This window comes from Mustela nivalis (assembly GCF_964662115.1).
Source record: "Mustela nivalis genome assembly, chromosome: 11".
NCBI lineage: Eukaryota > Metazoa > Chordata > Mammalia > Carnivora > Mustelidae > Mustela > Mustela nivalis.
The window spans coordinates 33,857,863-33,872,198 of record NC_139030.1 but is presented as its reverse complement, the minus strand read 5'-3'; the positions used below and the strand labels follow the sequence as shown (position 1 = coordinate 33,872,198).

Below are 14,336 nucleotides of genomic sequence, written 5' to 3'. Positions count from 1 at the left end.
ACATGGCAAGGCCCCACCAAACCACAAGTTTCAGCTCACACCTGGGCACCTGGGACTCTTTGTGTCCAGAGACCAACAGAATGCCATACTGGCAGGGATAACTGGTCCCACATAGGAGGAGGAGGCAAGGCTACTTTTACACTATGAAGGCAGAGAGGAATGCAGGAAACCTACGTGATTCCTAGAGGTGCTTCCTGGCACTCCCTTACCCCAGTGTGGCTGTGAAAATACACATGCAGCAGTCCCAGTCTGAAAAGGGGATGATTATCAAGGTTCCAAACCCCCACGAATGAAGATTTGGGTTACACCACTAGGAGAACCATGAAGACCTACCAAAGAGATAATCAAGGATGTGAGAAACTCAGAATGGATATTGCAGGAGGGAGAGGGTAAGCACCCATTGCAATCCCCAAATCAACTGCAGCGACGATGGGGTATCATTTGTCCAATCAACCTTCATTTTCTGAGTTTCCTCTCAGGAAAAGCAGCATACAGGAACCAGAGGGGTGCTCCTCCTTGAACTTACATGGAGAAGGAGGTCTGTGGGGCATGAAAGGCAGACTGTAGCAGCATGAGAATAAACGTCATAATCTCTGACTGTAGGAAGCACAATTAACACCACGTTCATACTGAGGCCACACTTCCAGAAGGTTCCTCCTAGCCAATGAGCATGGCAGGGATCCTAAAGCCGGCTCCTTTTCTGGGAATACAGGAGACTCCTCCATTAAGTGACTTTGGCTGGAGGGTGCCCCATCTTCCTCACTAAACTTTCTGGGAATGGACTACAGGCTAAGGTCCTCCATCTTTCCCTCTCTCCCTCCCTCCCAAGGGATGGGCCTTTCAACTGCTTCTGCCAACTCTCCCAGCCTCCCCAGTCCCTCCCTCTTCCCCTCACAGGTATGTAATACATCTCTTACACATCTAATCCCATCTCTGCACCTGCTTCACTGTCTTCATGATCTGCCTCTACCATCTCTCTAGGCTCACCCCCTCCTTGCTCCCAGCAAGCCCCCAGCCCGCTGTGCACTCCACAGACACCACTAATGAACATGCTGCTTTCTTCATCCAAACCTGGGAAAATCTATTTGACTCTTTTTGTCTAGACTGCCTTTCCCCGTTTTCTTTCTCTCAGGGGACTAAGGTTTGGCAGCCAGGATAAGGAACACTCCTTGGCCTGGCCCTGTTTTCACTACTTCTGTTTTTGCATGACCAGTTCAAGGGGATCTGCCTGACTACAGAATATAGCTTCCTTCCTATCCTATACCAAGTTGGAGAGCCTCATATATTTATCCCATATGGGGCGCGTCCCACAAAGTGTCTCTCCTGCTGGACAGTGATCGACTCCAGACTGCGTCCATTGGTAAGGAACAGTCACTACTCAGCTCCAGCGAATGCTGACATGAGGCCTCATAAGGCAAGATGTGTTGCGTTTCTGAAAAACCTTTGAAATTCAGATTTTCATTGTGAGTGCTGTATTTTAAAAGTTATAAGTGATTCAAAATTTAAACAAAACCCAACAGGAGGTCACACACAGACTATCCACTGACTGCTATGGTTATTCCTGCCGGCTCCTGCCCACCACTCTTAAACACAAGAACGACTGCAACCATCACCCTTACGGATGGTCCCAGTAGGTCTGAATGCTGGAGGCTCAGCGCACAGTGATGTCTCCAAGAGCTGCAGTACTCTCTTAAGGAACTTCACCAGTACATTTTAGATTTTGTCCTCTTAATTCCTGGAGTATTTCATAACTTCATGCTACCGCAGACTGTATTAGCCTCACCAAAGAGGCAACTAATTCATTGTCTTGCTCTACGAATATTTGAGGACTTAACATGGGTAAACCCTGTGCTATGCCTGGAGGTTCAGACCTGAATAATCGAGCCCTTCTCATTGAGAAAAATCACAATTAAGTAGAAGAGACAGAGATGTAGAGGATACAATGTTCTGTTGTTTGAGATTTTATTGATATATTTATTCTCTACTAAAGGCAAATATCTTGATCTTTCAAGGAATATTAGTATCTTTCAAACAAAAAATAAAAGAGAAAATATATAAAAATATATATTTAAATATATATTTAGTATAATAATATAAATATATATTTAAAATATTATCTTTTCAAATAAATTATATATATTTAAAGTTAAAAATAGGGGCGCCTGGATGGCTCAGTGAGGTTAAGCCTCTGCCTTTGGCTCAGGTCAGGATCCCAGGTTCCTGGGATCGAACCCCACATCTGGTTCTCTGCTCCGCAGGGAGCCTGCTTCCTTTCCTCTCTCTCTGCCTGCCTCTCTGCCTACTTGTGATCTCTGTCTGTCAAATAAATATTTTAAAAAATTAAATTAAATTTAAAATAAATTACATATGTAATTAAACAAATTATATATTGAAAATATATGTTTAAAAATATATATAAGTAAAACTATACACACACACACAAATATATGTATATATGTATACATGTATATAAGGTGTTTCAAGAAACATCTTAAACCATAACTTCGCTATTTGGAAGATTTTAATGGATGAGAAATCTTTTCATTTTAAAGTTTTATAAGCTAAATGAGGATTTAGAAAATATTAATAAATATCTGGTAGAAAATGCTTTAATAAAATCACTTCAAAACTGTTTCTCACTCTTACATTCTGAAATTTATTTTTCTGAATAGTGGCATAAAATATAAATTAATTTGGGGAAGAAGACAAAAAGTATAATACAATTTTCTTAACTGAATATCTATACTATCAAGTTTCCATTGCTTATTAAATCCTATTTCTAATGATGTAAATTTGTAAAGAAACACGAATACAACAGCTAGTTCCAGGGAGACTTGGCCATAGATTCTGAGATTGCTGAAGACCTATCTGCACACTGTAAAGATAAAACTAGCTACCCTTGGCCCTGTCCCTAACTTAAGCACATCTGCACTCAGCCAGTCCAAACTGTGTTCTCATCATGTGGTAAGATGTGGTGTATGGATGGAGCCCTAAATTAGAGTGAACCTGAAGATTGTTCCAAATACTTCTTTCCGTCTTTCCTTCAAGTCCCCAATCACACTGCAAATCAATTGCCTAGTACCAGTCCAGTGCTACAAAGCAGATATCTGAATTTCACTTTCCTAATAACCCTGGCCAGCACTTTGAAACTCACAAATTGAAGCTGCTCTGTGTCTCTGAGTACTGGGAGAATTTTAACAAGTGGATTAAAAGGCCAATCAAATGGTAAACTCCCAGGGGAAATGCTCATGCCAGAGAATAGATTAACTGTTAGCTGATTTCAAGAACAAATGGAAAGTGCAAATCTCGGAGAAACGAGTGGGAAAGGAGAATAAAATAAGTGGGATAGAACAACTGAAAGAATTCGGGCCACAGAAACCATGGTTTGGTAAGTCTGTAACACAGTAGGAAGAGGAAATCCTTTTTTCCTCCTGATTTTTTTTTTTTTTAAGTCAGGTTTTATTTTTCTTTATACATGATAAAATTTGGGCAGGTTTATTCTCTTCATCTATTTTCCTGTATAATGTGATAAATGAGGGGGAAACGTACCGGGAACTTGCAAATTTGACCTCTTCCTTCCCTTAGTCCAGGCTTACCTGAGCAAGGAAAGAGGACAGGCAAGGATGCTGGGTTCAGGATTACTGGGCACCAGAGGATATCTGGAGGACCTTGCTGGACAATCACCTAAATATTCTCAGTTTGCCTTGTGTGAAGAGAAAACCAACTGTTTGATGATGCTTAATGATATGTTAAACTTTTATAATGTCAGAGAGAAAGGAAAATGCAAGCCACGGGAGAGATCTTTGGAGATGAGTGTGACATTGTCAAAAACAATGAAACGCAAGGGAAATTAAGAATACCAGAAACCTAGCAAAATATTGTTACTATGTTTCATCTTAAAATTTAGTTCTGGGCTTCCTGGATCAAAGGGGAGCATGAGTTCATGCTTATGAAAGAAGTAAATTTCACTGGCATGTAATTCACAAATAGAAATTCTCCTGGAAGTATTTATTATCTACATTACCTACCTTTCATTTTCATTCCCACCACATGAGACAGTTTGGATCCTAATATGAAATGAATTTTTATCCACAATTTTTTAGATTAAAAAATGGAAAAAGTTGACAATATTTTGGCTCCTAATTATCACAGTGCTCACAATGCAGTCTTGAATATTTATTCCCTGTTAACTTGATAAAAAGAAAAGAGACACTGCTGGTTTAAGAGATCTCTCCTGGACACTGTAGTGTGTTTATAGCATTTACAGACCACAGTCCCAATGCGACCAATCATCAACATTATCTGAAAAAGTAGACTATTGCAGAAAAAACTCAGGAAGTCTAAGGTAAAATCAGAAAATCTGTATTAAAACAACAACGGCACCAAATACAAATTCCGTGGGGTTTAAAGATTTTCAGGTTTGGGATTAGATCAAGAAAAACATGGATAGGGTCCCTGGGTGGCTTAATTGTTGAGTGTCTGCCTTCGGCTCAGGTCATGATCCCAGGGACCTGGGATGGAGCTCCACATTGGGCTCCCTGCTCAGTGAGAAGCCTGCTTCTTCCTCTCCTACTCCCCTTGCTTGTGTTCCCTCTCTTATTCTCTCTCTATCAAATAAATAAATAAAATCTATAAAAAAAAAAAGCATGGATAAACATCATCCCTAAATAGCAGTTCCCAAAAAATGAAATAAAAATGGACTAATACATCTTTTTAAAATGTTTAACCTTACCAGACTTAAAGAAAAGTGAATCAAAACAATGATTCAAAACAATATAATTTGTTCATCTATAAAACTGGCAAAAATACTTTCATTTAATAATACCCTCTATTAATGGGTGTGTGGGAAAAGGACAATCTCATTTGAGAAGTAAATTAGTTTATATTTTTTTGGAAGGTAATTAAAAAGTATCTATCAATTTTTTTGTCCTCTTTAATCCAAAAATTCCGTTTCCAACAACTTACCCAGCAGATATATTTCAAGTGTGCCAAGATAATATAGGGGAGAATGTTCATGATAACCTAAATATCTAATAATAACATTCCTTTGTAATACCATACAAAGGAATATTGCGTGACTTTTAATAAAAATAGAAGATCTACATGCTATATTATGAAGAAAAAAAAGACGCACACAAGAATGTACACTGTGATCCTTTTTGTGTTTTCAGAAAAGGAAATGCATAAATACACACACACACACACACACACACAGGAGCTCTACATGTAGTCTTTATTTTCTGAAGATACCTAAAAAAATTATTGATAATTATCTTTGGGGAAAGGGACTCCACCGGAGAAGTGAGGGAAGTTTTAACTTCCATTTTATATGTTTCTATACTGTTTGTATTTTCTCACCACGTACAGAGAATCAAGGGCATGCACGGAGTTTTCTGCAAGATCTGTTTAATTCCATGCTGGCTTCCCTCACTCTCTAGCACATATCTTAGTCAAATACTTCTGTCAATCACTATGTGAGTGAGTCAATTTATTTCAGATTATATCCCACCCACGCTGCCAACCCACTTACTAGAAAAATGGATTTGAGAAGGCCTATAATAAAAGACTCATAGTAAGGCTATTAAATAAAAGAAGCAAATAAAATTCATGGGAAGGAAGAGGAAATAAAAAGCCCAAGCAAATGTATTGACTATGACTGAGCAGTCAGCATGGCTCCAAATTTCCTAAAGAAAAAGGCCAAAGTAGAAACACGATGGTTGATGTCATTCTTATTGCCTGGAAAAAGATTTCATGCCTGTTTGTCAAAGATTTTTTTTTTACTTAGTGCTGAATTTTAAGAGCCATGATCCAAGGCACTTTGAAAACATCTGGATTTTATGGCCTTAGTTTCTCAAATTTGACCATGCATCAAAATCACCCAGAGGACTTGTGAAAACACAGATTTCGGGGTTTCATTCACAGGATTTCTGATTGAGTAAGTATGGGTGGAGCCTGGGACTTTTCATTTCTAACAGCTTTCTTAGGTGATGCTGATGCTGCTAACTCCAAGACTGTACTTTGGGCACAGAGATCTTTGACCAACCCTTCATTCATTAGCCCTTAATGGTTAATGACTTCATCAGTAGTTCTACTGAGGATCTGGAGATGCTCTTCACATAAGCATTCCAGTGGAAGTTTGAAATGTCACCCAGTTTCTTATGATCTAATCAGAAAACAAAGATGGAAATCAAGACAGCTATAGACATAAATGTATTGCACATGACTTGGGCCTTCTAAATACAAATTCATTCCACATCACATGCCCCTGATAGGGCTTAGACAGGAACTCATAATGCAAATTCATGACTGGCATTAGCAATAGCTTCATTTTATCCACACAGGAGACTGGTCTCCTGCCAACATCCAAAATATATTATCATTCAATTCCAAAATCAAGAATCAATGACCTTTAGACAATCTGCACTCTTTTTTTTTTTCCCCTATTGACACAGGGAATAGAGGATTAACTGTACCAGGAATTAACATAGGACCTTTCTCCTTTCTCCTGGAAAGTTAAGAGTTCAAAATACTTTTCAGATAAACAACCTTATTTATCTTCCACTACCCTTGGGTTGGGGGGGTGGGCAGTGCAGGTAGCAGTGGTGTGTAAGCTGTGCGTTCATTATAGCACTGGATTTCTATGTCTGAGGCCTCTGTCTCTGATCCCTACTTGGTTCATGGATCCCAAAGCACTCAGTGCCTTAGGAAATAATTGGTGCACTTACCAGCTGCACTCAGATACAGATCACACACACACACACACACACACGCACACGCATACGCACACAGACATTTGCATGTACAATGATACTAACAACCAATATGTTTGACAAGATTAAAAACATCTAAAAACATATCCAACAGATTCTCTTATAAATGTATACATTATACCTCAACCAGGGAAAATTTTTTTTAAAAAAGAACACCTTTTAAAAAACTAAAAATGCTCTGAGATCCCCAAATTTCAGTAAGCTTGTTTTCAACAGTTCAGGTGTTTTAAATAAGCACCTAATGTGTACCAAGTACTGTTTCCAGGAACTGGGATTAAAAGTTGTACAGAAACCCTACTCTGACAATACTTACAAGATCCATCATAAAACAGATCATTCCAGATGACGGGGATAGTTTAGGTGTAATATTAGCTGTATAACTAAACAGTGCACAGAGAATGAATGGTCACTTTACCCCTCCTGGGGGGGTCCCAGGGGGCTTCCTGGGGCTGAAGATACAGACAGAGACCTGACAGGAGAGCAGGAGACAGGTGCAATGAAGACAGAGGGGAATGGCCAACGACCCTGGGCTAGGCTGAAGGTTACATACCCAAAATCCAATCACTCCTTCTTTGTTACAAACAGAAACTCAATTTTGTTCTGTGCGGCATCTGGCCTGACTGGAAATACACTTCCCAGAATTTCCTACAGCCACGGTGATCATGTGACACAGTCTGGGATAATGAGATGCAAATGACAGCCACAGTAGGGCTTGGAGGAAAGCTGATACCTCACCTGTGGTCTTCTAGCTGCCTGCAATACAGATGAGAAGCCCAGAGGTGTGAGTGTCATTTGGGGAATGAGTAAAAAGATGGAACAAAGTGGTCTCTCAGAGCTGTCACATCTGCCCTGGATTGTCAGCTTCCAGTCTTCTTATTAATGAGAAAAGACAGTGCCCGTTAGGTGTAGCCCCTGGACTGTTGATGCATCCAGATGGATGCAAACAGAACCCCATTTTATATACATAGGCAAGACTCTTGATGCATTACTATTTGTTTTGCTTGCAAATCTTAGAGCAAAACGCTAACATTCAAAAGCAACCTTCCTGAATCCTTCACTTTTACCAAAACATGAAATTAAGGATGTCCTGGCACTTTAAAAAAAAAAAAAAGTGCTGTTATAATGAAGCAGCAAACACTATTAACAATTTTGTTAGCAGGGGTGCCTGCTCAGTGGGTCAAAGCCTCTGCCTTCAGCTCAGATCATGATCCCAGGGTCCTGGGATGGAGCCCTGCATCGGGCTCCCTGCTCAGCTCTCTCTCTGCCTGCCTCTCTGCCTACTTGTGATCTCTGTCAAATAAATAAATAAAATCTTAAAAAAAAAAAAAAAGAAAAGAAAAATAAACTATCCTTCTAAAAACAAAAACAATTGTGTTAGCAGAAAGTTTAAATAAGATATTAAATCCAGAGCTAATAAAACAGGATTTCAATGGCCAATAACATGTGCAGTTTCCTTTGAAAAAAATCACATGAAGACATAATCCCAGGGCTTAAATACAATTTGTTTAGACAAGATTTTTTTCCTTTTATCCTCCAGAAAAAGAACTATGAAATTTTTCTCCCTCCGTGTCCTCCTTCTTTCCTCTCCCTCTCTCTCTTTCACACACACACACACACACACACACACACACACACTCTGCCTTTTGTTGGTTTCTTACACACAATCACAGTCACATAATTCATAGTCTCAAACACAGACTTTGCTTTCCTTTTGCTACAGAAACAGCAGCTGAGACCTATCATCAGCAGAAAACCTTGCAACATTATAAAGGCTGTTTCTTTGTTACGGGTGGGAGGGGAGGAATATATGAAGAGCCAGATACCCTCTGAGGGTGGAGTAAGCAGAGTAACCACAGCACTCCCCACACCGCACCCCACCCCCACCCCCAGCACAGATCACTCCACGTTCCTTTGGGTCTAAAGGCATCAGGTGGCTGTCCTGGGACTTCCCTATCAGCACCTCCAGGCCCTCTTCAGCTGAAGAAGATAAGGACTGGCCTGAAGGTGTGGGGTGCTGATGCTCCAGTCCTGGCTATTTCCCTAAGTCACTGTTCTCCATGGACAATCACACGGGCTTCTCTACCTGGGCAGTAAGGGGGTTGACCTGTATCAGTTATTCTAAACCTCTAGGGGGTTTTGTTGACCAGTAAAATTTACCTTGAGAATAAAAAACTACATTGCAACAATGTTTTGCCAACGTTGCATTTTTCTTTATAAGAGCATAACAAATAAAGCAACAACAAAAGTTAAAACAGATATAATGTTCCCAACCACACTGGGAAGATGGATCCTTTTTTTTTTTTTTTTTTTTAAGATTTTATTTATTTATTTGCCAAAGAGAGAGAGAAAGAGAGCCAGCACAGGCAGGCAGAGTGGCAGCAGAGGCAGAGGGAGAAGAGGCTCCCTGTGGAGCAAGGAGCCCGATGTGGGACTCCATCCCACACCGCTGGGATCATGACCTGCGCTGAAGGCAGCCGCTTAACCAACTGAGCCACTCAGGCATCCCAGATGGATCCTTTTTTGGTGAAGGATTCCATTCTGCCCATTTTATAAGTGGCAGGCTATCTGCCCAGTCTCTTAGTATCTTCCAAATGATTTTTTACCTTTTATTTATATATTTTGCTCTGTATTTTGAAATGTTTTTCCCCTTGATTGTCCAGACCAGTTTATCCCAACAGTCCCAATTCCAAAAGTTCTTGAATTTTGGGGGGACATAGATCCCTTCATCAGTCTAGTGAAAACCAACAGACCTATTCCCAAAGCAGTATTTTTATTTTTTTTTAAAGATTTTATTTATTTATTTGGGAGAGAGAGAAAGAGAGGAGGGGAAGCAGAAGGAGAAGCCAACTTCCTGCTGAGCAGGGAGCCCTATGTGGGGCTCGATTCCAGAACCCTGGGATCAGAACCTGAGCCAACGGGAGATGCTTAACCAACTAAGCCACCCAGATGCCCCTCAAGGCAGTATTTTTAAATGCATAAAGTGAAATACATAGCATCACAAACCAAACCAATTATATTTAAATATCAATATAAAATATTAAAATACACAAACTTGTGATACAGCAATACATATGCTTCTTTATTATGACATTACATATCAAGCTCTAGTGGAGATGCTAAAAATGATCATAATTTCAAGCAGTGATGAGTGTAAATGATATTTTAAGATGTGTGCAACCACTCTAATGCTATCTGAAAATATTTTAGATTTCTACTGATGACAGAGTCACAGGCACCACTAATCCTCTTGTGGTTTCATTAGAAGATAATAAAAATAAAGGTGCATTTTTCCTTCCAAATTAAATGTTATATTCTCCTATAAATTGGAAACAGAAAATTTCCAACCTACCCCAACACCACTACTTTTTTTTTTTTTAATAGCCCAATCCATTCCACACCCAACTATATAACTACATTCATACAGGATGTGTCAAAGTGATGCGGCGCTAAGTATCAAGGAAAAGGAAGTGATCTCACCCTGGTCTTCCAGCCATCCCCCTGACCCTACTCCAGAGGCAAAAACTGAAACTGCCAACAATTCCTTGATGTCAATGGAATTGTTCATTTACAAGGCATTTTCTTTAAATCCTAGATAACTTTATTTTGCAGTGGGATTCTCCTCCATCCTTAATTATTCTCCTCCATTCTTCTATTTGACAAATTTCTCTAATCTTCTGCTTATTATTCTTTGGTGCCTGGGTCCTTTTATCTTGATTGTCCATAGCTTATTCATTGCTTTATTACCCCTGAAAGTACAGGTCCAGCTATAGGACATTTTGAACAGCTACAACTTGATGCGCCTGAGGTTTGTCCAGTGGGCCGACACCACCTGTCTGTCCTCCATTGAGGTCCCCAGAAGAACCTCCCTGCATACTCCTTCTCCAGCCTCCCAGGTAGAAAGGTAGAAGAAAGCAGCCTCTCTCTCTTCCACTGGTAGCACTTCTAGGAGAGCGGTGAGACAAAGTAACACCGCTGACCCACCCCCAACACACACAGACCCACAGCCGTCCCCATCCTATAATAAAACAGAGGATAGTCTTCCAAAACAGGGAGCTCAGAACCTTATAGTAAAAGGGCAAATCTACCCCCCAAGAAAAGGAAGTTGGCATATCATAGTCATACAAATCACAAGCACATGCAGAGACAAAGGAGCAGATGGAGGAAAGGCAAACACTGAAGAAATCTTAGAGGAAAATGCCCCTACCTTGTAAAAAGACTGCAGCTGGCAGGTTGGAAGAGCTTGTCCAGTCCCAAGCTAAGGATGATTACAAAAAACACATTTCAATGCCAACCCTGGTACTTGCTAGAATAAAGAAAAGCTATGGTTTTTATGTGTTTCTCTCATAAGCACTCATCTTACTATATTCCCTCTTTAATTCTAGTTTGTGTTTCTTAATAGAGCCTCCTGGGTTTTCTAAAAATAATCATGAGCTCAAAGAGGAAATTTTATTTTTCCTTTTTAATATTTCCTCCTGTCATTTCTTATCTCATATTTTCTAAAATCCCCCAAAGTCTGTTAAAAAGTGGTAATAGCTGGGCACCTGGGTGGCTCAGTGGGTTAAAGCCTCTGCCTTCGGCTTGTGTCATGATCTTGGGGTCCTGGGATCGAGTCCCGCATCAGGCTCTCTACTCAGCAGGGAGCCTGCTTCCTCCTCTCTCTCTGCCTGCCTCTCTGCCTACTTGTGATCTTTCTCTGTCAAATAAATAAAATCTAAAAAAAAAAAAAAAAAAGTAATAGCTGGCTTATTTCTGATCTTAATGAAAAATATTAAAAGCTTCTAGACAAAAATAACAAGTTACCTATGAGGGAAAGAGAATTGGATTAACATCAGACTTCATGTGCACACTACCGAGAGGTAAGAATCACATTCCCTGAATTCTGGGACCATCCAAGATATCTTTTTACCTCCCACAGTAACAGGAAATATTGAAATTAATTTAATAACCATAACAACAGTACCATTGAGTTAACCTTCATATAGCACTTTTTCAGCCCCAGGTTCAATTCTATACATTTCACTTACCATGATAGTTTCTCTACGTGGTAGCCCCCACTAATTCTTTCCCTCCCTCTCATTCATGCCAGTTCAGGATGGGGTCTAGTCTCCCATCTCACAGAATCTGATAGAAGTGTCACTGAACCAGCTCTGAGCTGAAACAGGAAGACTGGCACTTTCTGCCTCCTGGAGTTTCCATGTAGGAAAGTCAGGCTTCTCTGATGAAGGGAGCGGTTGTATGAGGAAAACAGGCATGTGGGCGAGAAAAGTCATGTTGGACACGAAGCATAGCTGAATCTTCAGACCATTCCAGCCCCTGCTGCTATTTGATTCTGACTACACAAGAATGGCTCAGCCAAGCCCAACCTGCAGAACCACAGGAGATAATAATATGTTGTTGTTGGGGTGCCTGGGTGGCTCCGGTGGTTAAATGTCTGCCTTCGGCTCAGGTCATGATCCTGGAATCCCAGGATCAGGCCCAGGGTTGGGCTTCCTGCTCAGTGAGAGCCTGCTTCTCCCTCTGTCCCTTCCCCTGCTCATGCTCTCTCACTTGCTCTCTCTCTCTCTCTCTCTCTCTCTCTCAGATAAATAAATAAAATCTTAAAAAAAGATAATAAGTTGTTGTGTGTACTGCTGTTTTGGGGTAGTTCATTATATAGCAGTATATGACCAGAATACTGACACTAACGTGTTTAATCTTTACACTATTCCTACTGTTATTGGTACTGCCATTTTACAGATAAGGAGATAAAATCCCAGGTAAGTTAAACTTTCCAAGGCTTACACAGATAGAAAGAAAGTTCTTGGAGAATTGCAACGTTTCAAAAATAAATAAACCCCATGTTTCATATGTAAAAAATATTGGGAAGGACTCCAATGCAACAAAAATGCATCAGAGCAGAGACCTCCAGGGAGAGGAAAAGGGAAAGTAGAAAGAATAGCGACAAGAAGTAGATCTTGCAAATATATTGTGAAATTTAAGATACTATGGATACCATAACTGAGAGCATGTTAACTAGATGGGAAAGCCTTCTGAAAGAACAGACAGACTGCAAGGGTGGCGGTCATAGTCAAGAAGGAAAGGAAATGCAGGAGTTGGGAAGGAGCAAGGCTAGAGGCAGGAAAAAGAAAAAGAAGAAGGGACACCTGGTGGCTCAGTCCATTCGACCTCCGACTCTTGATTTTGGTTTGGGTCATGATCTTGGCATTGAGAGATCAAGCCCCGCACCAAGCTTATGCTGAGCATGGAGCCTGCTAAAGATTCTCCCTTTCCCTCTTCCTCTGCCCCTACCTGTCTCTCTCCCTCTCCTTCTCCCTCCCTCTCTCTCTCTCCCTTTAGAAAGAAAGAAAGAAAACAAGAAAGAAAGAGAAGGGGGGGGAGAAGCAAATGCATTCTGAAGTTCTTGATATGGATTTCTGTAATACATAAATCAACAAAACTGATTCATGTAGAAAATCAAATAGACCAATTATCATAGGAGAAATTGGGGAAGTGGTTAAATTCCTAATATTAAGAAAGAGAGCAGGGCACCTGGGTGGCTCAGTGGGTTAAGCCGCTGCCTTCGGCTCAGGTCATGATCTCAGGGTCCTGGGATTGAGTCCCGCATTGGGCTCTCTGCTCAGCAGGGAGCCTGCTTCCTCCTCTCTCTCTCTGTCTGCCTCTCTGCCTACTTGTGATCTCTCTCTGTCAAATAAATAAATAAATAAAATCTTAAAAAAAAAAAAGAGAGCAGAAAGAGGTGATTTTATAGTCAGTTCCAGATAGCTTACAAAGAATAAAAATGTTATTTAAATTATTCAAGACTATAGAAACCTAGAGAAAGCCCTTAAATCCATTTTATAAAACTAGTTTAGCCTTTAAACCAAAATTGATAAAAGCAGTACAATACAAGAAAACCACAGAGCAATCCCACTTAGAAATTTTTGCTTATTTGTTATCCTACTTATAAAAATTCTAAGTAAAATATTAGCAAGCATATCCCAAAGTAGATGAAATGAATACCACCAGTGATCAAGTAGAGTTTCCACCAGCAAATCCATCCACATCCTTCATGATAGCAACAAACGCTGGAGGAAAAGTGGCTGGTTACATCAATAGCTTCTAAAAAATAGTTGGTAAAATCTAACGGCCATTTTTAATAAAACTCTGAGTAAAATTAAATAGAAAGAAACCTTTTGAGTATAAAAATATCTATTTATCAAAAATCAACTGCAAACATCATTCTAAACAATGCCAGGAATAAGATGGGATACCTGCTCTTACTGCTATACTTCAGCAGTGCACCGAGGAAAAGAAAATAGTCTATATAAACAGAGTAGATGGGGAGATAAAATTTTCCTTTTTTTGCCAATGATACCTTTATATACCCAGAAATTCCTACTCTGGTTCAAAAATAAAAACTACTAGAATCAATGAAGGAGACTGATCAGGTGGCTGGAAGCTTAGAGCTTTTCTCCATATTTGCAATGAAAATATAAGAGCATTATAATAGCATCCAAAAGGCAGAGAAAGATTAGAGATAAGAACAGAAATTCAAAATTCATACAGCCATCTAATGCAGTGTCGATT

General features: G+C 40.0%; 1 protein-coding gene across 6 annotated transcripts in view; it reads right to left on the bottom strand.

The window, feature by feature from the left end:
• LYPD6 (LY6/PLAUR domain containing 6) overlaps positions 1 to 14,336 on the bottom strand; it is a 121,730-nt gene that overhangs the window by 45,242 nt on the left and 62,152 nt on the right. Inside the window, exon 1 of one of the 6 annotated variants that reach the window (XM_082690933.1) lies at positions 455 to 522. The exons of the other annotated variants lie outside the window; for them this stretch is intronic. The gene's annotated coding sequence lies outside the window, so the exon portion shown is untranslated. Of the gene's footprint in view, positions 1 to 454; positions 523 to 14,336 lie in introns of those variants that run through there. 6 annotated transcript variants of the gene reach the window in all.